Source organism: Dreissena polymorpha, chromosome 8, assembly GCF_020536995.1.
Source record: "Dreissena polymorpha isolate Duluth1 chromosome 8, UMN_Dpol_1.0, whole genome shotgun sequence".
Classification (NCBI taxonomy): Eukaryota; Metazoa; Mollusca; class Bivalvia; order Myida; family Dreissenidae; genus Dreissena; species Dreissena polymorpha.
Window position 1 is genome coordinate 80,513,273 of NC_068362.1, and position 27,841 is coordinate 80,541,113.

Below are 27,841 nucleotides of genomic sequence, written 5' to 3' on the forward strand. Positions count from 1 at the left end.
ACAGAAATGGTGCCGTCAGAATTGACGTCATGTCGTGTTCTGCAGTTACCAAGGAGATCGACACGTGACTACCGCAACCGAGCCTACTCTGCCTTTCGGTGTTTCTTCATCCGTCACGGCGTTCCCCCGGAAGTCAACTATGACGAAAGTGATTGATTGTTGATGATTGGAATTCATTTGGGGTGACATTTAAATTTGAAAGTTGAAAAAGAAGTCCATAGTTAGGCTTGTGAGAAAATTGATTATTCGCGAATTTTTCATCCAGCATTAAATGAACATGTATTCATTTATGAAAAAGATCTTTATTTATTAATTTGGTATTAAAATTTATAACATATTATAAGTTAATTTATTGGTCTGCTGAATTTGAAGTGAAATTAATTGGAAAAGATCATTATTAACAAATTGATTTTCAAGTATTTATCAATACGATCTGTTAAATTTGTATACTATCCTTACTTGTGAAGTAAATGGGGTCATACTCAATACATAAAGGACGTCTGTTCGTCTGTTTGTCTGTCCGTCTTGTCCTCAGATGTTCTCACTTTTAAGCTTCAACATTTTAACTTTCAGGCCTTGTTCCTTATTGTCGATCAAGTTCTTGTTAGTTCATAAAGGTCCTCTTTATTACACGAAGTGCCGAAAGCGGAAATAAAAGCATAACATATAATTAAAAAACAACAACTTATAACTTGTGTCTCATTTATTCGTTACAATAACAACAAACAATAACAAAATGACAAAGTTTCAGTATGACAGTCACTCAGTCATGTTACAGTCATCCATTCGTTACTTCCGGGCTTCGTGAACGAGTAAAGGAAAATAGACCAGACTGCCTCCTCATATCAGAGAACTCTATCGCGGCGACAGGACGCCACCTCTCGGTCCCATATCACGTTTCTCTCCAGCGCTCAGACCATGCTCCTAGTGAAAGTCCGCGGCGCAAGTGCCGTTGAAACTGGCTATGAAGCACTTGTTTAACTCACTTACGTTGGATCCACAGTCACTAAGTTCATCTTCATCTGAGTCCCTACAAGTGACGAACTTCCTTTCCTGCTTCGATCCTGCCTCATACTCCATCTCCTTGCCGTCACCATATGTCCTGAGTTCCTTTGTCAAAGCCTAGTTTTCATTCGCGTCTTGCACGGCATCCAGTCGCGAATTGGACCACCCGTTGTACAAGTCGATGTCAAGAAAAAAGCGACTCATTATGCCCAGCTTTCCACGAACTTCGTCAGGCTTACTGTCATTTGTGGGGCATGATTTTCCTATGACAGACTCTCCGTCGGCCTCCTGGCGAAGGCCGGTACAAACGCGTCTTGTAGACGACTTCTCATCACGGACAAGACGATAAAGCTTTCTCTGCGCACGAGACATGCTTGCAAGTCTGCAGGTAAGCGTATCCACTGGTCGGATCACCAACAATTTCATGTAACCCTCGGCGCCCCATGACGTCATAACCTTGAGCACCGGCGACTCCATCGGAAGCAGTTTCTCTTTCTCACTGGTCGACTCGAACATCGCAAAGTCACGTTTTCTGCTGCTCGACGTCAACAAGCGGATGACGTCATAGCACGTAGTTGTTTTTGTGACGTCACAGGGAACGACGATGCCAAAGATCGTGACGTATATAGTAGTCATCGTTGTATACGGCGTCTGAAAAATATAATATATTGATAAAGAAATGCTTCGTAGTATAATACTTAAGGAACAAAAACAACCTAATCATTAAAAGTTAACCATTTCCTGAATGTCTACACATAGACGCGTTGAGTTCCCGTACTTAATTCTTAGACACTTACAAGTTATAACAAATAGTCGTTGTATTTACTTATGTTTGAACAAAACATGTCGCTTTTGAAATGTAAATAATGCATCTTATAATATAAGGTAATATTCAACAGGTGTACAATGTACACATATTTTATTTTATAACGATCTGTTGTAACAAAATGTATGTACACATACTTACTGAATCCGAGATTGTGCGAATCGGTTGTTTCTTGGAAGTATTTTTTCTAATTGGACTTACTTGAAATGATGTTTTATTGTAGGTCCTTAATGTTTGCTTTATTTATAAGAGATTCATTAATGAATGCATGGTCGTTAGCAGACAGTTGAGTTTGAGTAGCTTATTTACATGAGAACACCTTTCATCGGCGAAATGAATTCGCGCGAGTCATTGTTAGGTGTTTGCACTTGACTCAGGTGTTAACGAATGTACGGGTGGTTGGGGTTTATTTTAAAATTAACATTGTTGCTTTGCTTTGAGCCAAATAATTACTTATACTCGGACTGAATGCCTGTTTTTCGCAAATTAATTCAATAAGAAATTCAAGGATAATTGCTTTAATAAAAGTTAATATTATTATTACAAGATGGTCTGTAATTTAATGTTTAATTACTTTCTTGTCAGTCCTCCAACATGGCTAGCAAACTTATTTAGCAACAGTAAACAAATCAAAGTAACTACATGAAAGTATAACACGCGTGCATTTTTTTTTACAAATGTCTAACAAATTAACCAACCATCAACCCCAACAAATTTTGCGCAAAAAGATATATTTATGTATGAAACATTTAAAATTCACTATACTTGAGTGTGTAGACAACTTTTTAAATTAATTGAAAAAACATCTCATTTACAAAATGATTATACAGTTTTAAATTTATATGCAAAGCTTTTTTTTATATAAAATAATATCAGACTATTTTGTCCGAATTGTCACTTATTATTGTAAAAAAAACACACACAAAATACTAATCTTTGTTATTAATCTCGGATAGTACTCACGCACGCTTGCTAACAATTTCTTGGAGTAATCCCTACACATCAGAACTCATACTCGTTGTAAATGGCGGAAAAACAACGATAAATAAAATTCTATGTCTTTAATGCCAAGTTTAATCTTAAGTCCCGTGTGTATGTCGATGTGCATGATGTCTTTCCGCGCTTTATTATGCGAGAACAAGGAAAGTCCATGCACTCCTGTTTGAAACAATTATTACATCACGAACATTTCTTTTTTTAATAGTAGTTTTATTTTCTAGGCAGGCATTTTATTTTCGCTGAAATATATTCAATGTGTTTTTTGTTTTGTTTTGATTAATTAGGTATTCATTGTATAAAATTGTGATATTCTAATTTTCCAACAAGGTACTCGGGGGATTAACTTTGAAATAAAATAGTAATTAAGACTGCTGTTACATTCATTCGAAGTTAGTTGCGATGACTTAATGCTAGTGGTAAAACTGATATACGATAAGAATAACCGCCTTTTTAGAATACGCACACGTTTTTTGTTATTTATATTATTACGTAATCCTTTATGGAATAAATATGCCTTAATGTATCAAGGTATAATATTTCATGCTACATCGTGTTCGATTTTCTGCTGAAAAATTATTGAAATTCGCAAGAAATTGGATAATATTACGGTCATAAAAAGTGTTATAATTTTATCTTATCAGTTTGTTTCCAGGAATGCTAATGTTTCTGAGCAATATTTTATGTATCCCTTTATTGAACGCGCATTGTATTACACATTTCAAATGAACCTGATCTCACGATAGATTTTGATCGAGTGCTTTAGAAGTGAATATAATGCTTACACGGTTTCAGATTAACGTAAAGTATGGTTTATAAAGTAACTTGAGTCTCGCGTATCAATTTCGCAGACCAAGAATACACCATTGGTGTCTGTTTGATATCGAAAGCTATCATCTTTTCTATATAAATTAGTATTCTTTTCTATATGAAGTAAATAACATCAAATTGCTCTGTACAATATACTTGGCTATTTTGATTTTCTTTATATATGTTTTGCATCGAAATCATTGATTTGGCGATAATCATTTTTGTAAGCCAAACACAAATAACGGTCTGCTCGCGATGTCAAATTGATTCTATTAATAGTCACGATATGTAATATTGCAGAACAGAACAGAACAGTACTTTATTCGTTTTCACAGGTTACAAAACAGTGGCATTTTGAAATAACTTTTGAGCTTATTTATCAGAGAATTACACAGACAGACAGATAGACAGACAGATAGTTTATTCAGACTTATACAACAGTACATGGTCTTTAACTCAAATATACAAATTATTTTCCGTCACGTGAATACGAGTAACAGCATAACATTATGTAACATAAAAATCAATTACAAAATACAAAAACAAATAAACACAATATATGTCAAGAACACGTAAGTTCTATCGAGGGGTGATGAAATCTATCAAACAATATTATTTAGTAATGTATTTCTTATGACTAAAGCTTCTTTGATATATTTACAAACTTTTGAAATTACTAATCTATCACTGGACACTAATAACACGTGGAATTTATACACAGATGGGTCAATATAAAATGTACGACTAATATATTTTTTTCTTAACACACATCAAACAAACAATAGTATATACGATAAATTATTACACAAATATCAAACAAACAGTAGTATACAGTATACGATAAATCATTACACAAATATCAAACAAAGAGTAGTATATACGATAAATCATAGAAGATCACGTGGGAACGTGGTTGTTATGTGAAGAGTCTCAAGTAGAGGGTCAGTAACGAAATGGTTATTTAAACAATATATTGTCTATAAATAAAGAACAAGATTAGATTTGGAACCAGTAGGTGTTAAATAATTAACAGTAATAACAACAACATCAACAATAATGCTAATGATGATACTAATGATAATACTAATAATGATGATAATAGTTATCACCGCGACGATCGAGATGACGACGACGATGATGATGATCATTATGATGACGATTGTGGTGATTATACAGCTTGAAGTAGCAAATATTTCATTTCAAATGATTTTATAATAATTCTTTCCCTTAAAAATAATTTATTAAGGTAATCAGAATAATTTTCTTACACCTTTATTATTGCAATGCGCGCTTTAATTTCATTTACAAATGTACTTAATTTGACCTTTCCAATAAGTCGTTTCATCTTGTGGGGGAAATAAAACAAAATTACAAATCGGTTGGTAATAATAATGTCACCTTTTGTTAAGAGATTATCAACGATTTATTGATATAATTTGCTAGAGCAGGCATTTAGCTCGAGTAACGAACAAAGTCATTATTTGATATTCAAACAAACAACAACGTTAAATTTTCAATTAAATCACACAAACCGGCCGGCAATTTCAAGCGTTAACAAATGTAAATAGCTAACAGTGAATCGCGTCAATTAATTACACCTTTGAAAGAGGTGCTCGTGTCAATTAGCTACTCAAACTCGCCGATTAACACGTTTCTCCTGGCAATCGTGCGTGCTTTAATGAGGCTCTTGGTAAATAAAAGGACCATAAGTACCTGAAGCCAAAACCATTCAAAGGACACATACAAAAAGCAACGCCTTACGTCCAAGATACAACTGATATCAAAATATTTGCCCTCTCGAATTTAGTACGTATGAATACATTTTGATTGTTATAACAGCTCATTATATACAATGTATGTTTCGCACTTACTGCGAAAAGTCACGGCCTCGACTTGCTTTCAAACAGTTGCCACATGCAAGTCGGCCTGATATACGTTTAAGGGTTAAAAGACTCAATAACGCGCATTACAGTTCATACATCGTTTAATCATTCTTCATCATTCAACATCAATTCAAACAACGTTTGCCTTTACGATTACGATTAAGATTGCGGTTATCTGAAATAAACAATATTATAAAGATATAACAAAAGGAAAAGAAACACATACCATGCTTGTGATCTTAACACATATAAATGAACAATTAATATCAATTACACATTCTGAAAATAAACTTAACTTCTATTCATACAAAATAAGGTTTACTTATAAATATGAATACACTTCTAGGAGACTTCAAAACTTGAACAATAATCCATAAAAAAGTACATTGTAACTTATTTGTAAAATAAGCTCAATACAATACTGAAAAACAAGACACACACACACAAAATACAAATAAAACTTACTGAACAATGCCAAATTCCCCCAAAACGTACACAAATTCAAACAATACGACCCACTTGTTTCAGAGCCTTTTCCCAAACTGATGCTTTGGGCGATTTCTAAGAGAACGTTCAGCAAAAATTTACATACATTAATTAATATTCATAAAGGTAAACCAATGAAAATATAGAATATTGCCATATCAACCGGTCTAAATATATCTTTTACCAAATTTGGAGTTCCGGAAATGCGATGACCATATTCGGAGTGTCGAAACTTCAAAGAATTGACAAGTATTAGATGTGACATAACAATTAAAGTATATGGGTGGTCGACCCTCCCAGTCCCGCAACACCGTTATTGTTTAATCATCATTCTGCTATTTTGAACAATGGTGCTAGTTTGCAACACCGCCACCCAATGAACCTTCCACAGAAGTTCATTTAACTACTTAAATTGACCTCAAAGACTAGGCACGAACTCAAAACCTTACACCTTACTAATAACATGTACGAGTACATTTATATCCAACTACATCAGCAAACTAGACTTAAAAAAAACAACACAACAACAACAACAATATTAAGGTCCTACTACTATACTAAATGATACAAACTATAAACATCCGAACCTATTCTTTATGCATTGTTTGCTTATGATTCTAAGCTACGTTGTGCTCTAACACGCACAATTTGGTAATCGGACGAACCTTTTCCGTACCGTTTACTCTAACTCTGCATGACCGCACAAGACTGTCTCTTCCCTAACTCACCTCTACTACAAGTCCTAAAGGCCAATGACCACGAGTCGTGGTCTCGTCGCATACTAGAACAAGATCATTTACTTCTATATTTTGCCGACTGTTATGCCATTTTTGGCGTACCTGTAAATTCGGTAGATACTCCTTAAGCCAGCGTCTCCAGAACATGTTTGCCAAGTACTGAACTTGTCTCCACCATCGCCGACAATAGTTATCGCCCTTCTCAAATAAACCTGGAGGAAAACACCTATTCGGGCGAAGTAGCAGAATTTTGTTCGGCGACAACGGTTCTGGATCACGGGGATCATCACTTACCTGTGTAATCGGTCTGTCATTCAAAATCTTTTCTACTTACGTGCAGAGAGTTGACAGCGCCTCGTCGCCCAGCAGTTGTTCGCGTACTACAGATTTTAATGCGTTTTTGAAAGAGCGTACCAACCTCTCCCAAACCCCGCCCATGTGGCTTGCGTATGGAGGATTAAAGTGCCATGCAATTTCCCTTTGTTGCAAATGCCTCGAAATTCGGCTCTGATTCCATTCATGCATGGACTCACGTAGCTCCTTTTCGCCAGCCGTTAGATTTGTGCCATTGTCACTGTAAACCCTTTCTGGATGGCCTCGACGACTAACAAATCGTTGCATGGCACATATGAACGAATCAGTGTTAAGACTGTGCGTTATCTCTATGTGAACAGCTCTCGTGCACAAACATGTAAATAAACAACCATACCTTTTCAGTTGCCTCCTGCCGGATTTGACGTACATTGGTCCAAAGAAGTCTACACCGACGTACGTAAACGGTGGTTTGTCCGGCTCCAGTCTTTCAACTGGAAGTTGACCCATTTGTTGTGATTCAGGACGTTGTTTTTGTCTCTTACAAATCATGCATTTGTTCAAAACATACTTAATCGTCTTAAGACCTGGCAATACCCAATACTTTTGTCGCATCAACGACAAAATATGATGAGCACCCATGTGAGCGTTTGTTTCATGGTATGCCTTGATAAGGATCCGTGTAACGTGGTTGTTACCTGGCAAAATTATTTGATGCTTAGTATCACTGCGCAAGTCAGCGTTCTCAAGACGACCGCCCACTCTAAGCAAATTATCTGTGAAAAGCGGACTTAACTTTGCCATCGAACTTTTCTCTAGAACCCGTCCTGATTTCACAACACTAATAATCTCGCTGCTATACTCATCACTTTGTACAAGTGACAAAATAGCATTTGTCGCGGCCCTAATTTCGCTTACCGTCAAGTGCTTTACCTTTAAGCAGACATTCTCTTTCTGTGGTAAATATTTCTGAATGAGATATGCCTTGAATCTGAGAAGCCAGGCTACCGAACGCTGCAGCTTAAACCAGTCTGAATGCTTTGTCAACAGGTTTTCAAGCCCGGTTTCGGGTTTCAACTGTGTCGCGTGCGCATAACGGTCCTGCTTTACCTCAGTATCGTCAGATAGACTGGCTGCTGGTCGTGGTATTGTTGGCCAGTCGGACTTACCTTTCTGCAGGAAATCCGGTCCGTTCAGCCAAATGTTGAGTTTTTCTATCTCATATGGAAATAATCCCCTAGACGCTAAGTCAGCGGGATTCATTTCAGTCGGAACATACCTCCAGTCATTTGGCGTGGTTACATCATGGATCGCTGCGAATGTCTTAAAACGTCTAGACTCATTCCTAATGTATCCTAACACTATCATTGAGTCTGTCCAAAAATACTTGTTATCAACCTTTAAATCCAATTCTTGTGATGCAAACTGATATAACTTTACAGCTACGACTGCTGCAGCTAGCTCTAATCTTGGTATCGACATTGCTTTAATGGGTGCTAGCCTAGACTTGCCCATAACAAGACTGCATTTGCAGCTACCGATGGCATCGTATATCTTAATATATACGGCTGCACCGTACGCTTGCTCGGATGCGTCACAGAACATATGTAACTCTACCTTTGCCCAAGAGTCATCTACTCCTTTTGGCTGAAAACATCTATATGTACTTACCTGTGACAATGCAGGTAAACAATCCAGCCACTGGGTCCACTTATCAATGTCCGTGGACGACATCTTCTCATCCCACTGTAGCTTTTGTCGGCAAGCATTCTGTTAAGCCAGCTTTGGGATCAGAGTAACAGGTGCCACAAGTCCAAGTGGGTCATACAACGAACTAGCTACCGAAAGTATGCCACGACGAGTGTGACATTTGTCAGGAAGATCAACATCAAATATGAATGCATCCTTTTCTACATACCACTGCAACCCAAGAGCACGCTCAAACTGTTTTTCAAGGTCAACTTTTGTGCACTGAACTGCCCTGTCAGATTCGGGAATGGTGTCGAGAACCCTATTACTATTTGAAATCCACTTTGTCAACTTAAACCCCCCTTTCGACAATAATTCTGTCAGTTGAGGAGACAAATCTTTACCTACCTGAATATCTGCTACTGACTTCAAAAGGTCATCGACATAGAAGTTTCTTTCTACCGTCTTTACGGCTTCTGGACTGAATCTGTCAGCATTCTCTCTTGCTGTGCACCTCAGACTGTACGCTGCACAGCTGGGTGAGGACGTTGCACTAAACAAATGGACAGTCATACAATACTCACCAGGTGGCTGCTCCATATCGCCGCCAGGCCACCAAAGAAAATCTCAATGCGTTCCTGTCTGTGTCTCTCACCTTCACTTGGTGGAACATGGCCTCGATATCTGCAGTTAGCGCTATCGGTTGCTCACGAAACCTAATGAGCACGCCCACCAGACTGTTCACAAGGTCCGGACCCTGCAAGAGGTTATCATTCAGCGACATACCTTGATATTTCGCTGCACAGTCGAACACTATTCTAACCTTCCCAGGCTTACTCGGACTGCATACCGGGTGATGTGGAAGGTACCACACTTTACTCGCGTTGCTCTCATTGGTGTCCCTCACACGCTGTGCATGCCCATTTGCGATGTAACCTTCCATGGTTTTACTGTAAAGAGCCTGCAAATTTGCATCATTCAACAGTTTACGTTTTAATTGTTCTAAACATTTAACAACTAGTGTCTTGTTATTTGGCAAACTTACCTTTTCGTTTCGCCAAGGTAGTGCGAGTTTGTAGTGATCACCTTCACGTTCGGTTGTACTTACCATCACAGACAACGCACGGCGATCTTCTTGTGACATTCCTTGTCGATTATCCAATCTGCAGTCAGGAAAGTCTGTATTCCACAATCGTTTTATTTGACTATTAATATCTGAAACTGATTGTTGAAAATGCACATTACATACGGAAGACGAAGTCTTACCTGTGGGGCCGATGATGCTCCATCCCAGAATTGACCGTATCGCATACGGCTCCCCTCTCCTACCCCTTCTCTCCTCCTCTACCCAGAAGGCCTCAGGTGTGTCACTTCCTATAAGTAACTCCACTTGCCCAGCACTGACCTTTGGCAAGTCAATTCCTGCTAAATGTGACCACTTACTGATCTCCGATCCAGTGGGAAGTGACTCGAGAAAGATAGGTAATTTTTCTACAGACCATGCTCTACTTAAGTCTATGGTTTCATTTCCATCAAGAGAAATTACCTTTAAGTTCACCTCTATACCAGTCCTACGCTGTGTAGACTGATTTACAGTCGTAATTGTAAACTCACGATAGGCACCTTTAGCACCTAATTTCCTTATCAAACTGCTACTACACAATGTAATATCACTACCTTCATCTAATAAGGCATACGTTTCTACCTGACGGGAGTTATATTTTACAATAACAGGAACTATTCGTAAGCAAACCTTCTTCTGCTTAAGGTCACTAGACTGAGTGCAACAATTACTATGTCCTAAACTATCGTCTGCTTTTTTACATACACTAGCAACGGGTCTATGCAACAAAGTATGGTGTTTTTGTTTACAACCAGTTATCTCACAGCAACTTCCCTTCTTACAGAACTTTGCAAAATGCTTAAAATTCAGGCAATTTTCACACATTTTATTTCTCCTGATAATATCTAGCCTTGAATCTAAATCAATTGACTTGAATTTGTCGCAGTTAATCAATTTGTGATTTTCCCTACAGTGTACACACGATAAACCCCCTGGCTGCCAAGCGCGTGAATCATTGCTTGCGCGTGCCATACTGCTATTGACCCCAGCTGTGGTAGATAGGGTTACAACTTTCCCACGGTGCCCAGAATTTACATCAGAATTTGGCAATGAATGAATATGTTTCGATTCGCTAGCAAGATCCTGGCCATACATAGTGTTCGCTATGGTTGCTCGCCTCTTAACAAACTTTAACAAATCTTGAAAATTTGGCTCTCTACCTGACTCAATCAAATTACTTGCTGTTTCCACCCACTTTCCCCTTAAATTAAATGGAAGTCGCTTAGCCAATTTTCTCAAATTTTCTGAATTGCTTATATCGGACATAAAGCCAATCTGGGACAAGGTAATTTCGCACTTTTCCATATCTAATGACAACTGCATCAATCCCCTAACATCATTCGATTTCAGAGCAGGACCATTAATCAACTTTTCGACATGTGACCTTGCAACTAAATGCGGCTTGCCATAGCGTGCTAGCAAAATATCTCTTGCCCGTTTGTACCCCTGTGCTGGAGAAAGTACTACACAATCTTCTATAGCCATTTTGGCATTCCCTTGACAATATTGAATTAGGTAAGATAGCCTTAACCTGTCATCAGCAACTCTTTGTTCAATATTGGTCTCAAAACTACAAATAAACTTACAATAATCTGCTGGATTACCAGAGAATGACAAAATGTTTGGTTTTGGTAAGTTAAATCCTTCATTTATTGTCGCAGCCATTAATTTAAGTCCTTCGTTTAAGTCACTGTTGCTAGATTTTGTCGGTTGTAGCACATGTCTGTCTGTAGGCACTTCTAGTGGAGCTTGCTCCGGAACTCTCCTCGATTCACTCCTTACCGAGTCCCGGTCTAGCTGATTCCGACCCTCGCTTCCACTGAGAACACTTAGTTCCAATCGCGCTTCCTCTATGGCGCACCAAAGGGGTCGAAACTTTAACTTCTGCTCGAGCAGAAAAAATGCTGCTCGAGCAGCATTTAAATGCTGCTCGAGCAGGATATTGCTGCTCGAGCAGCAATTTACTGGTCGAGCAGCATTTAAATGCTGCTCGAGCAGCAAAATTCCTGCTCGAGCAGCAATATGCTGCTCGAGCAGCATTTATTTTTAGAATAAGCCATTGAACCCGTCAGCCAATCAAATATGAGCTTACAAACGGACGACATTAGCTATCTCTACGGAAACGAAATAGACCGGTGAAGCGTCAATATTGTCAGATCGTGAGATCTGACGATTTTCACAGAACCCTCGTGGTATTGCTCCGATCAGTTGCCGTGAAAAATGTCAGATTGATGAAAAATAATATTTAACGCATTGTTGTTTCAATTCAACTTAATTTCGCGTTTTAACAGCTTGCAGTTATTTTCGGACATCTTTTTTTTCGGACGTTGAACCTAAACACATTGTTCACAACAAAGATATCAAAACAGTAGTTCTAACACCATGCAAACATTTGAATTTTAAAACGATTTTCGTTTTAAATGTTATATATATCGATGATGTACATGCATTGCGTTGTAAAGAAATATGGTAATGCCTAATTTACAGTCACGAGTGTTGCAGTTTTTTAATACAAAGATATAACATTGATTTAAGAAAATACTTTATATATATATATATATATTATTTCAGCTAAAAAAAGTTAAAAACTGATTATGAACCAAATTCAGTTCCAGAAATGTATAATCCCAATCGGTGTTTTTATCATTATTTTAGCTAATTCACATGTACACTCAATTCAGGAAAACTATTGTATTATATTTCACACAATCATATTTACCACTATTTAACATGTCAATAAGCTCGATTGGTAATTGTCGGTTCGGCTCGGGTAATGCTTTAAAGTACCCCGTGTACTCTTAAGTATACTTTAATGTACCCCGGGTACGCTAAATATACTTAAACGTACCGTTGGTCTGTCTGTCAGTGCAGTCACTCACAAACTTTTCAGTGCTTTATCTCAGAAACTCAATATAAGTTTTCAACATAAAACTTTATGGGTGTATAAATATAGCTGAGGAGGTGCCATGCACAAGAACCATAACCCGTCGCTTTCTGAAATAAGAGTTATTTCGCTTTGTTGTTTTTGTATGATGTAACTAGGGCTATATCTCAGATACTATACAAGATTTTAACATGAAACTTCATGGGTGTTTAATTATCAATGCACGAGAACCATAACCGTATACTTTCTTACATAACTGTTATTGCCCTTTCTTGTTATTGTTATTTTATGATGTAACTTTTCAGGGCTATATCTCATTTATAGAACCATGCATAAGAACCACAACCCTTCACTTTCTTATATAAGAGGTATTGCCCTTTGTTGTTTTTGTATGATGTAACTTTTCAGGGCTTTATCTCAGAAACTATAAATACAAGATTTCAACATGAAATTTCATGGGTGTATTATTGTCAATGAGAATAAGTGCCATGCACAAGGAACATAACCCTAGTACATATGTACATGTCTGATGTTACTTTACAGGACTATATCACAGAATACTATACACGATTTAAAGATGAAATTTAATGGATGTTAAGATATCAATGAGGAGAGGTGTCATGCACAAAATCTATAACCCTACACTTTCTTAAATAAGAGTTATTGCCAATTGTTATCCCCACGCTTTTTGAAAAAAAGGTGGGGATATTGTGGTTATCTCCGCCGTCCGTCCGTCTGTCTGTCTGTCTGTCCGTCCGTCCTGGCCACTATCTCCTACACTAAAAGCACTAGAACCTTGAAACTTACACACATGGTAGCTATGAGCATATGTGCGACCCTGCACTATTTGGAATTTTGATCTGACCCCTGGGTCAAAAGTTATAGCGGTTGGGGTGGGGCCGCGTCAGAAATTATCACTCATTTTTTTAGGTTATTTTACATTTACTTCTTTATTTCTACACCGATTCACTTCAAATTGATACTGGACCTCTCTTATGACAATACGGTCAATCTCAACCATGCATGGCCCCAATCCCAACCCTGGGGCGCCCGCCCACATAGGCCACACCCACCAAAAAATTCCATTTACTATATTTTTTTCATTTCTACACGGATTCACTTCAAATTGATACTGAACTTCTCTTATGACATTAGGGTCAATCTCAACTATGCATGGCCCCATAACCAACCCTGGGGCCCCGCCCACATAGACCACACCCACCCAAAATTGCCTTTACTATAATTTCTTCATTTCTACACCGATTCACTTCAAATTGATATTGAACTTCTCTTATGACAATACAGTCAATCTCAACTATGCATGGCCCCATTACCAACTCTGGGGCGCCCCGGCCACATAGACCACACCCACCCAAAATTGCCTTTTACTATAATTTCTTTATTTCTACACCGATTCACTTCAAATTGATACTGAACCTCTCTTATGACAATACGGTTAATCTCAACTATGCATGGCCGCATTACCAACCCTGGGGCCCCGCCCACATAGACCACACCCGCCCAAAATTGCCTTTTACTATAATTTCTTCATTTCTACACCGATTCACTTCAAATTGATACTGAACTTCTCTTATGACAATACGGTCAATCTCAACTATGCATGGCACAATTACCAACCCTGGGGCGCCCTGCCCACATATGTCACACCCACCCAAAATTGCCTTTTACTATAACTTCTTCATTTCTACACCAATTCACTTCTAATTGATGATGAACTTCTCTTATGACAATACGGTCAATCTCAGCTATGCATGGCCCCATTACCAACCCTGGGGCACACCTAGGTCAAACATTCAGCGTGGGGATACGCGTCGGCCTCTGCCGCGCCATTTCTAGTTTTTTTTATGTTGTTACTTTTAAATAAGTGAGATAAGGGTACAACCCTTCAAATAAACTTTTCTGTTAGTTCTGCACCCATCAATAATCAAAATTTATTTGGCGGGGGATATCAATTTAACGACTTTGCTTATTATTAGTCTAAACGTTGAAAAAGACTTAATATTTTAAGTAGCAATGAGAATGTGAGACACAACAGACTCATCAGTCATCAGTATTATGTTAGCATATCTTTAGTCGGTTACTTAACTAGGGCAAATAAAGTTGAAGTTTATCAGGTGGTCTAAAAGTCCTCACCGCCTAGCAGATAAGTCTACAAAGTATTTTAAAACCGGTTCATGAACATGAAATGATAAGTCATTTACGCCATCGGGATTTTTTATTTAAGTCAATATGTTTTTGGAATCTTAAGGCACTCATTGAAAAATACACCACTACATTAATAAATATCTAGGTCAATTGTGATTCTGTCAAGCAATGATTATCATATCAATTATTATCTCCAGAGTTATTCTTTTTTTCTTGCACTTATCATAATCTAACCATCTGCATTATGTTTGCCAAACAGGTGGTTTTGCAATCTGAGCACCACAATCATCAATATTTTTGTGTGGATATAAAGATGTTATAAAAATGTAGGATTTAAAACCTTAAGTTTTATTGTGCTGTACTTGTTTAGGAGATGTGTAATACCAACTGGCTACTTCTGTTTTCAGAACTAAAAGGCACAGAAGGATTTTATTAATATTTTGTTGAGTTCTCAGATTAATCGAGCCCAAAGCACTTCTTGCTACAAAAACATATTTTCGAGCAACAACACATATTGATAATATCCATTTTAATGCCGTGCGGGTCTTTACAGTGGAGTGATCGAGTCGCACAGATATGTTTGCCGCACTCCATGAATCAGAAGTCTGCGTCTCACGACTAGTCTCGATAAACTGAATCATGGGCCTGTCGCAACATTGTGGGATGCTTTTTCATGACCAAACATTTGGCAGTCTGGAAATAAAGTAAAAGTCATTCATACTTAACTTAAAAAACAACAACATTTGTTTGCAATAAGAAAAGCATATATTCACTAGATTAAGTGTTCACAAAAAATACTATTTCTGAAAATAAAATTGCAAGAACGATAGTTTGAAAGTGAAAAGTATTCATGTTTTATGCATCATAAATATACAATCACATTAAGACACTGAAAAACAACTTTTCATACAAAATAATATAATGGAGCAAAGAGAATGCTTTTTTCATTACATGACACATTAATAAATTAAAATATGAGTAATCTTCTTGTTTAACCTTTTTTCAGGGTTATTTGACAAAAGTGGGACTCTATAACACAGTTTGATCCTTAGGTTATGATATTACATTTGAAATATCATGTCCTTTATAAATTAAAAGAAAATGCAAGGCTCTAAAAACCAATTCACCAACAGAAAGGTACGATGATTATATTCTACATTCTCCCATTATTTTGTTGAATAAAAGTTAATGCAGATCTTTACTAAGCAAACTAGAGCTTTGTCGCAGACGTGAAAAATACCCCCACGTGCCGCATTGACACAGACTATTTTGCATGCTGTCTTCACAAAACATGAGAATCAAATTTATGGCGATTTTTAAGAATGATAATGCCATTATCATTTATGGCCATTTCGACCTTTGAACTCTTGAATTCTTTAGCATGACATGCAGTCCAAATTTATGGCCATTTTTTTACTTTTGAACTCCAAGTGTGACCTAGACCTTGGAGTTATCGACATAATTCTTTCGCATGACACATCGTCCAATGACTGTGAACAAATGAACCATGTATTTTTAAAATCTCACAATAAATGACATAGTTATGGCCCGGACAAGATCATTTATGGCCAATTTTGACCTTTGAACTCACAGTGTGACCTTGACGTTGCAGATATAGACGTAATTCTTTTGCGCGACACACCGTCCAATAATGGTGAACAAATGTGCCAAATGATTTTAAAATCTCACAATGAACAACATAGTTATGGCCTGGACAAGCTCATTTATGGCCTTTTTTAACCTTTGAACTCAAAGTGTGACCTTGAACTTGGAGTTATCGACGTAATTCTTTCGCGCAACACACCGTCCAATGATGGTGAACAAATGTGCCAAATGATTTTAAAATCTCACAATGAATGACATAGTTATTGCCCAGACAAGCTCATTTATGGCCATTTTTAATCTTTGAACTCAAAGTGTGACCTTGACCTTGGAGATATTAAAGTAATTCTTTCCTTCGACACACCGTCACATGATGGTGAACAAATTTGCCAAATGATTTAAAATCTCACAATAAATGATAAAGTTATGGCCCGGACAAGCATTTGACCCTTGAACTCCAAGTGTGACCTTGATCTTGGAGATATCGACGTACTTTTTTCAGGCAACACACCGTTCCATGATGGTGAACAAATGTACCAAGTTATTTTAAAATCTAACGATTAATGACATAGTTATGGTCCGGACAAACTTTCGGTTTAAAACACACTAAGTGACCCCGTGACCTAGTTTTTGACCCAGCATGACCCATATTCAAACTTGGCCTAAACATCATCAAGATACAACTTGTGACCAAGTTTGGAGAAGATCGGATGAAATTTCGGGACAGACCCAGAGACCGACCGACAGTACGACAAAGTGACTCCTATATAGAAATATAAAGCTAATTTATTACCATCAATGCAAACACTCCACAGCTGTTTCCATGGCGCTGTTTGTTGCAAGGTGGGGCTTTGAACTCTGAACTGAATTTTTTCCAAGCCATCTTTCACAATTTGCGCTCGTTGACACATGACCTGGCTGCAACAAATATTTTGTTGGTAAAAATCCACAAAAATCATGTGCCTATATACTTAAGCGGTACTTTATCTATACCAAATTGTTTTGGTTATCAGTTTTCAAACATATATATATATATATGTGAATCTATTAACACATTATTTGAAACACATAAGTGTGAGAGATAGGACACAATAATAAATAAGAATGAACTAAGAAAGCAAGCTTAAATTTATATATAGCCTATCATTTTTAAAGTGTTGGTGGTCATTACAAGTTAATATTTAAGATACAGATCCAAATATAGAAAACAAATAAGATTTACAAAGTTTTTTGAATATCTTGTTTGGTATATTGCCTGATGAATGATAACTGGAACTGGCCAAAAAAGCTCCCTAAATGTGACCTTTGATCTCTTGTTAACGCATGCGCTGCAGCTCCTCTACATGGAGAACATATGTGGTAAGCTATATTAAAAATGGCATATTCAATTATCGAATCACAGTTTGGATAAGCTCAGAGACACACATAAAATGCACATACACCAACTGCTACTGTGACTGCTATATCAAGCAGGTAAGACAAACAAGATGCGTTTGTGAAACACAATGTCCCCCTATATGACGTTTGACCTTGAAGGATGACCTTGACCTTAACCCTTCACCACTCAAAATGTGCAGCTCCATTAGATACACATGCATTTCAAATATAAAATTGCTAGCTTCAATATTGCAGAAGTGACATTACATAAGCAATTTTGACCATATATTTGACCTTGAAGGATGACCTTGACCTTGACCTTTCACCACTCAAAATGTGCAGCTCCATGAGATACACATGCATGCCAAATATCAAGTTTCTATCTTCAATATTGCATAAGTATTCATAAAATAAGCGATTTGGGCCACATATATTTGACCTCTGACCTTGAAGAATGACCTTGACCTTTCACCAATCAAAATGTGCAGCTCCATGAGATACACATGCATGCCAAATATCAAGTTGCTATCTTCAATATTGCAAAAGTACTCATAAAATGAGCGATTTTGGCCACATATATTTGACCTCTGACCTTGAAGGATGATCTTAACCTTGACCTTTCACCACTCAAAATGTGCAGCTCCATGAGATACATATGCATGCCAAATATCAAGTTGCTATGTTCAATTTTGCAAAAGTTATTGCAAATGTTACCAACAGACCAACCAACCAACCAACAGACAGGGCAAAAACAATATCTCCCCCACTACTATAGTGGGGGACATAAAAATGAATTACAGCTTTAAACTTTACCAGAACAAATCGAACAATGCCTTGTTGTTACCACCCAACCAGTCGTAAATGGTTACAGTCCTGGACATAACACTTGCAACCAGCAAAACCCAGTGATTGTTGCCTTTACATTGTGGCAGCATAAGTAGATCATACATATTGAAGTCCACCTACAAAATGTGAAATTATAATGTACCTTAAACAATGTATACATTACTAAACAGTGAGAAATTTGCTCAAATTACTTCAAAGAAGTATAGTGGCATGCTAGAATCAAGTACAGTTTAAGTTAACAATTAAACAAGATACAAAGGGCCATAACTCCGTTATTTACAGATGGTGTACAATGCCATTTGGCGTGCATTATCCTCTTATCCATATATATACTCATACAAAGTTTCAATGAAATACCCCAAAGCACTTCCAAGATATGGCTCCGGACACAAAAGTGACAGACAGCCGGACGAACAGCCGGACAACGCCAAAACAATATCCCTCCGCCTCTGGCACGGGATATATACTCATACCAAGTTTCAATCAAATCCGCCAATGCACTTCCAAGATATGGCTCCGGACACAAAAGTGTCTATAGTAAAAAGCATTTTTTTCAAGATACAAAGGGCCATAACTCTGTTTTTAACAGATTGTATACAATGCCATTTGGCGTGCATCATCCTCTTATGCATATATATACTCATACCAAGTTTCAATGAAATCCGCCAAAGCACTTCCAAGATATGGCTCTGGCCACAAAAGTGCCTATAGTAAAAAGCATTTTTTCAAGATACAAAGGGCCATAACTCTGTTTTTAACAGATGGTGTACAATGCCATTTGGCGTGCATCATCCTCTTATGCATATATATACTCATACCAAGTTTCAATGAAATCCGCCAAAGCACTTCCAAGATATTGCTCCGGACACAAAAGTGCCTATAGTAAATAGCATTGTCAAAACAAAAGATTGTCAGGCAATATGGTACTCCTGGAACAACTTTGTAGAGGTCATCATTTGCAAGGACATGTAGAATTTATGAAAAACCACCACTTTTACATAAAAATTCATGTCATGTAAAACAAAGACTTTGGCATTCATATCTCACAGACATATCAAGTCATTACCACTGCCACCTTTATCAACATAATTATTGGACACATAGAGAACTACTATAGCTCACTACATACAAAATGTGGTAGCCCTAGATCCTAGAGTTAAGGACAAGGACGCACGCAGGCACGGACGGACGCACGCATGACGGACACAGGACCATGACATAAGCCCCCCTGGCCTTTGGCCAGTGGAGCTAAAAATCAATTAAGGAAGGGAGGGAGCACCCCTCACTAACCCAACCATAAAGGCCCCTGGGCATCTGAAATATGATCACAAGCACTAATAATCATATAATAATGATAAAACCCGGTCACCACTGTCGATAAATTGGAAATTGTTATGATTGTGAGATATAATGTAAACATTTGCATTACAGATCAATCTTTTTTCTTCAAGCCCAACACAAAATAACAATGCAAAATTAAAGTTTTAAAGGTTTTCAATGGGTACAAATAGGGTACTTATCTGGACATTGGAAACGTTGAAATACATGAAAATATCATCAAACAACTTAAATGTATTTCATTGTTAAAATATGTTTTTCTTGATTTTTCTCCAAACTTTACACAAATATGGGTGATTTCAAAAATATAAACTAGAAATGGCGCGGCAGAGGCCGACGTGTATACCCACGCCGCATGTTTGACCCAGGGGTGCCCCAGGGTTGGTAATGGGGCTATGCATAGTTGAGATTGAACGTATTGTCATAAGAGAAGTTCTGTATCAATTAGATGTGAATCGGTGTAGAAATGAAGATATTATAGTAAAAGGCAATTTTGGGTGGGCGTGGCCTATGTGGGCGGGTGCCCCAGGGTTGGTAATGGGGCCATGCATAGTTGAGATTAACCATAATGTCATAAGAGAGGTTCAGTATCAATTTGAAGTGAATCGGTGTAGAAATGAAGAAATTATAGTAAAAGGCAATTTTGGGTGGGCGTGGTCTATGTGGGCGTGGCCAATGTGGGCGGGGCACCCCAGGGTTGGTAATGGGGCCATGCATAGTTGAGATTATCCGTATTGCCATAAGAGAGGTTCAATATCAATTTGAAGACATTCGGTGTAGTCTCCGGTGCACTCAAAATGTGCAGCTCCATGAGATACACATGCATGCCAAATATCAAGTTGCTATCTTGAATATTGCAAAAGTTATGACCAAGGTTAAAGTTTTGGGACACACACACACACATACAATGACAGACAGGCCAAAAACAATATACCCCGATCTTTCGATCCGGGGGCATAAAAATGAGTAAAAATCTCTGATCCGGCCCCACCTCAACCCACATAACTTTTGACCTAGGGGTCAGATCAAAATTCCAAATAGTGCAGGGTCGCACATATGCTCATAGCTACCATGTGTGTAAGTTTCAAGGTTCTAGTGCTTATAGTGTAGGAGAAAGTGGCCAGGACGGACAGACGGACGGAAGACGGAGATAACCACTATATCCCCACTTTTTCTCCGAAAAGCGTGGGGATAATGAAGCATAAATGAAAGTTTTTCTCAAATTTTAGATGTTAAGTTATGGCAACAGTTTTGTTTGTATTGCATAGGGAAAGGGTTCAAGTTTTATAAATGAGTAGGGCCGTTCTGTCAGATGTAATCACTTTTTCACAACAAAAAATGTTAACCAAATGTTTTGAATTTTTTTTTATAAATGTACATGTCTTTTGCACTTAATAAAATCCCATTAAAACATATTATCAATATTTTGTGTGTTTTGTCAACATGCAGTATGTTCTTAAGCAAAATTTAAATACAAAATCAGAAGTGTTCTAAAAAAAAATATGGAAAAAATTGAAATTTTCATGTTTTTTAACACATATTTTTCAAAACTATACTCCTAAAAGTTTTTTTCCTGGCCTCAAAGCAGTGTATCTTAAAGTAAAAACTCAGATTTATCAAAATATAGGATGGCCTTCAAATATATGCGAAGTTTTTTTTTATTATATAAGAAAATCTGCAAAAACTAGCTTTTGCCAAAACTGTATACAATTTTCAAACATTTGTACACTTGGGACACTTACATGACTTGTGTATACAAGTTAAATAAGCAAACCATTCAACATATATAAATACTTTTTTTAATTTTTATTACATTTGACTATACAAATTAATGTTTCCCCAAATAATGTTCTGTGTCCGTTTGATGATTTAAGGTTGATGTTTAGAGATTTAAGGTTATTTGTACTTGACAACCTTAGTTATCATTTATTCTAAGAAATACCCAAACAGTCAGTAATATAGAATACAAATTAAATTGGCATAAAATATTCTTATAAAATTATAAGATAAGTTACAGGGAACTTGAATTGTTTGCTGAAACGATCTAGCATGATTTAAGGCCAAATCTGTACACTAGGGACATTTTCAAAATGGATGAAAATCTGAAGAAAAATAGCATAACTTTTATATGTATTTCATTTGATGTATTTTTGTGGCGCTAAATATGTTTATAACCGATGGGATATCAGAGGCATAAGGAATCTCCATAATTATGCAGTGTCATAGATCTGTATTTTCCATAAAAAAACACATATATTTCACAAATTGTAGATACATTTGACCTGGTTTTCAATATTTTTCACATAGTTGTATATATTTGACTTTGGTTTCATAATTTATCTTGTTCTATATAATAAAGATCTATTATACATTGCTCTCTATATGCTGGAGATCTATATGCTGGGCATTGTTCTCTATACAAATTGATAGCATACCTTGTTCTCTAAATATCAAATGATGTTCTCTACATATTAAACATTGTTCTCTATGGCATTGACCTTGATCTTTAAATATAAGACATTATGCCTCTTCTATATGTTGGAATTTGATATCTATATATAAGACATTGCTCTCTATACTTGAAGTTGATCTAATATTGTGTTCTCTATATATTGGACGCTTTTCTATAAATATTGAACATGGTTCTGTATACAAATACATGTTTATATTTGTTTTTATAATATTTGACCTCGTTTTCTATAATATGTGTCTTGTTCTGATAAAACTGGGCTAAATTCATGTGCGTAAAGTGTCGTCCCAGATTAGCCTGTGCAGTCCGCACCAGCTTATCAGGGACGACACTTTCCGCTTAAACTTGATTTTCGGTAAGAAGGGACTTCCTTCAAACTAAAAATACCATAAAAGCGGAAAGTCTCGGCTCTGATTAGCCTGTGCAGTCTGCACAGGCTAATCAGGGACGAGACTTTCCGCACATGAATTAAGCCCAGTTTTCTCAGAACAAGACACATATAATTCACTGTTCTTTATTTAGACCTAAAACATTATATTCTCTATATATTGGACCTTGTTCTTTATAAATTAGACCTTGTTCTTTTTATACTTTATACATTAAACACGATGTCCTCTTACTTGACCTTCCTCTGTAATACAATATATCCTCTATATATTTTGGTAATGTGTCATTAAAAATGAATGAAATAATAATAAGTGCTGTACCGTTGTTTATCGAAAGTTTTAAAATGGTTTTTAGTTTAGATGTGTAGGAATTGTACCACAAGGGTGACAGTCTGCGTGGTTTAATTATAAGTGTCTGAAAGACTTTTTCATCCATTATATTTGACATTTGACCATATTCAACTTTTATTTTGGCTTTTTTTCCAGTTACTTTTGAATGCTTTATTAAATCGAAATTTAATCATTAATTCTGCTATAATGTAAGTTTGTTTTCACTTTCTGGAGGTTTATAAGAAAAACATTCATTTTGTGTCCCAAGTGTACATGTACAACATTTAATAACCAACTTCAGGCTAACATTGAAGATAATTGGAGAAACATTTTGATTAAAATTGACATTAATTTGAGAAGAGGAAATGTGTTTTTGTAATAATGTTATGGTAAAGTCAAATATACTTCCCACACATTATCATTTATATGCTTATATTTTTTTTCTGAAGACAAAATATGGAGACATACCCATATAATAAGAGTAGTTAACCCCCAGAGTGAAGACACCACCTTTTTCTCTTGGAGATTACACCCTTCTGTGTACTTCTTTCCAGAAAATAAGTGCCTTTGTTTATTTTTTAAAAGCTATCACCTGTCCATCAAACATAAAAAATTCGTACACTTGGGACAATGCGATATTCGTCTTGCAAAAAAAGTTCACAAGGTTTTGGCATCAAATTTTCAGTACATCTAGCGATAAGCATTAATGGTTTGAAGAAAATGATGTAAAACCTTGAAAATTCTATCTTATGAAAAATTTAAAATAACTTTCTTGCAAAATGTACACTTGTGACAGGGACAAATTCTGACCACATTTAGTATTCAGCTGTTCAAAATTTACATGAACAAATAATTGTATAAATACCTGTACAAATGTGTAGAAAAAACATGTGACAGGTTAAAAGGACACTTTTTGCCTATAAATATTGAAGCACTATATGATCCCACCTCTTAATATACCTAAAGAGAGTTGAAAATTGTGGCACAAAATTGACAAGAACATCATTGCTTTGAACACTTGCTACAAAAGATATCAACCTAAGTAAGAAGCATTGTTTTATTTTTCTTAAAGCATATGCATTTTAATATTCATTAAATGATGGCAATACCTAATATTTCTGAAAGTTTTATTGAAGTATAGAATTGAAAATTGCCTTTTACATAAAATGTCACGCAAAACCAGTACACTTGGGGCAATTTTAAGGATATTTTTCAACATATTTTGTTAATGAAGAAAGTTATTGAGAAGAATTTTCACATTTAAGTTAATCACATGGAAACACTTCTGTAAGATAGAAAAAGAACTCAAACAAGCTTTATGGTAAGAAAATAAATGCATGTGTTATTTAGGCTTCATTATTTTTTAAATCACCCATAGGTTATGATGCGGCATTTGTCTTTACGGAATATAAAAAAATCAATCATTTTTACCCGGAAGTTGGCGCTGTAATAAATTTGCTATTTTGTGTGCTCTTTTACCAAGCTTGATTAGGAATTTTTGAAAACGCGCCATGGAGATTTTCTTTTACCATTAAAAATAATAGTTCACGGATTCAAACCATAATTCCTGATTAATATGTTGCTACAGTGGATTCCTGTTCTTAGCATACCATGTCAGCAAAAATTATGCTAATAACAGGAATATGCTATTAACAGGAACACACATTTTAGCATAAATAAAGCAACTGGGGCATACAATAAGTCAAATCTGTTAATAATTGATCGTCAAAGTGAAATTTAAATTCAACATTGTATATGATTGATGTTTAAGATAACTATTTATCAAATGGAATTGTATTCTAAGGTATTTGCATTTGCATTTGAGCATATTTTTGCAAATTTAAAGCATATTTTCTTGGCATTCTGAGAATGTTCTATGCTATAAAGACTTTAAGTGAATTCTGAATATTGGGGTTAAAAATTATGCTATTAATAGAAGAAAAATACATTAAAATTTAAGAATTAATCTGTGCTTTGACATTCTATATGCTAATAACAGAAATATGCTATTATCATGTATGCTAATAAGTGGAATCCAGAAATTATCCTTCAGTCTGACAGAATTTCGTAGCCTGTCAGACCAAACATCTGACAGATTATTTTACATTTTTTGGTGTCTGACTTGGCTTCTCACTTTTGAGTCCATGATGCTAAATGTTTTAGATTCAACACTAGTTTCCTCAACCTCACGACACCAGAGCTCCTGTGATGCAAATATACTTAAGTGGTATAAAGAGATATTTTTTTCCCCTGCAAATTGTGTTTAGTTCCTCACTTCTGGTTAAAAACAAACCTGTTACCCTCCGATTGACTGTCAATTTAAACAGCAAACTTCAATACATATTCCTGTTTGTATTCTTGTATGAAAATGTCCACAACATATGGGCGTAGTTATATGGGGACTGAATATTCAAATACTGGTTCTAGGCCCAGGAAACGGACTAGAGAGCATTTCAAATAAGTAGGAATTACTTTCTATGCAATCGAGCTAAAATAAAGAGGTTTAAACTAATATTCAAATACATGTAGGTTAAGAAGTACAGTAAATGACATGACAAAATACGGTTAGGACATATCATCATCCTTAATTCTAAACCAGCTATACATGACATTATTCTTAAGAGGGGCATTTCAGAATAAAGATAAAAAGATACAAACGATTCGCAATGGAAAAATTATTTCCTGCAAATATTTTTTATCGAAATTATTTCCGTCAAGACATGTTGTACAATAGCATGCCATGGTTAAAATGAGTGTGTAATACAATGCCTAAACTCTTTCTGCAAAGTTTGGGAAGTCTGCTTTAGAGACATTTTTATGGAAGGACAGATGAAAGGTAACTCATTATAGTGCCACCAATGTAATTATTATGCAATTTTTTCGCAGTTCAGAGCTGAAAATAACATCCCAGAACTTAATTATGCACTGCCAAGTTATTCAATAAATAGTAAATTGTAAACATTTCAATTATGAAAAATTAAACAACTTGTAATTCAGACACAACTCACATTTTACCTGTTGTTAGCTTTGAACAAGCTTATTGGCCTCCGTGAAAAAAAAATTACATTAAAATTGAGAAAAGTCCTCGAGAACTCAGTGCCCCAGATAATTATTTGGGAAATAGGGTTTTCAACCATTGATTTTGAAAACTAGGGTGATTCCATTCTTCATATAGAGTGAAATGAGTAATAACAATGCATACCTTAAAATAATTGCTGATTTACTTCCGTTGACGCTGCACACTTGTATTGCTTCAATAGAACTGTAAACTATCATAATAAATTTTAATAAACTGATGTTTGGTAATATCTTTAATCCTTGAAACTGCCCATGATATAAACTTTAAAAAATGTCGACAATTTCTAACTAATGACATGCCTTTTTATACTTTTGACAGGTTTGTTAAGTCACAGACTTTCCATCATGTTTTTTGGATGTCAACTCAACTGCTGTATACACAGTTTCTAACAAAATCGTTAACACGAATGATTCGGCACTTATTGGCTCCTGCTTTCTTGATTCGAAAAAGTTTGCGATCGGCTGATATTTTGGCGCAACAATCTTGGACGTCTTTCGACCTCTCTTAGCTATTTTTATTTCGCATTGTAATAGAAACTGAAAGTACAGACGCTTTACAAATACATGCACAATGAGCGACAAATTAGGTCAGATTGAAAACGCATAGCGTTTGAATAACTATGACCGTTTGCTGAGCATGCTGAATGTAAGCGTCACCGCGTTACGATAATAATTCCAAAGAGAAAATACCTAAAATAAGCAAAGCATTTTTAATCGAAGTTTTGTATCGTTAATTTGACGAATTTGCGTAAAACTAAAAGTCAAATTGGTTGCGTTTTCAATACGCATGATATTGTATTCTTTTGCATTTTTAAACATTTTAATAGGGTGAGAAAGACGCAGATACGCAGCTTATCTGGGGCACTGAGAACTGGTTAACAGACATAATATTTTGGATAATTGTAAAAGTTAGGACAGCAGATATACATGTATGGGGAGAACGAGAAACGTAAACAATGTTAACCAGAAAGGCACAATCACAGGCAATCGGCACCTGTGTCGGAAGCAATTATTAAGAATCATTAAGAAAGTAAATCGATAGAAACAGAGAACCTACACTTGCGCACCCATTGGGCAATTCTTATCTGTCATCGTCGTGATTTTCGCAAAAGTTTTAACAGCCGTTAGACATTTATGGTCGATTTTCTTATTAAGCGAATGGAAACAATTTTTTGATCGACTAGTTTGCAGACAAAATATAAAGCACTTACCGAGTGTCGCTGTTAAACTTTAAACAGGTCGTCACATAAACTTGCAGAAGATGTCAAAAAAAAAACATCATGGCGGCAGCCATTTTTTTCCAAACAAACCAGTTTCGCACCATGTGGCAAATACAACAAGAGTTCTGATTGGCTAATGCCATAATCTAAAAATAAATGCTGGTCGAGCAGGATTTTTCTGCTGGAGCAGAAAAAATGCTGGTCGAGCAGTAAATTTGCTGCTCGAGCAGCATTTTGCTGGTCGAGCAGCATTTAAATGCTGCTCGAGCAGCATTTT

At 36.3% G+C, this 27,841-nt stretch overlaps 1 protein-coding gene and 1 long non-coding RNA gene across 4 annotated transcripts in view; one reads left to right on the top strand and one right to left on the bottom strand.

The window, feature by feature from the left end:
- LOC127842446 (uncharacterized) overlaps positions 1-27,841 on the top strand; it is a 51,846-nt gene that overhangs the window by 7,312 nt on the left and 16,693 nt on the right. The window lies entirely within an intron of this gene.
- LOC127842447 (uncharacterized) lies at positions 15,432-27,680 on the bottom strand. 3 transcript variants are annotated; one of them, XR_008031649.1, is made up of 4 exons: positions 27,556-27,680; positions 18,710-18,858; positions 17,313-17,437; positions 15,432-15,610 (listed from the first exon to the last, which is right to left on the bottom strand). It is a non-coding gene; the product is annotated as an uncharacterized LOC127842447 (long non-coding RNA). The 3 variants fall into 3 exon arrangements; XR_008031650.1 differs by lacking the exon at positions 27,556-27,680 and adding an exon at positions 26,469-26,856; XR_008031648.1 differs by lacking the exon at positions 27,556-27,680 and having other exon boundaries at positions 18,710-19,235.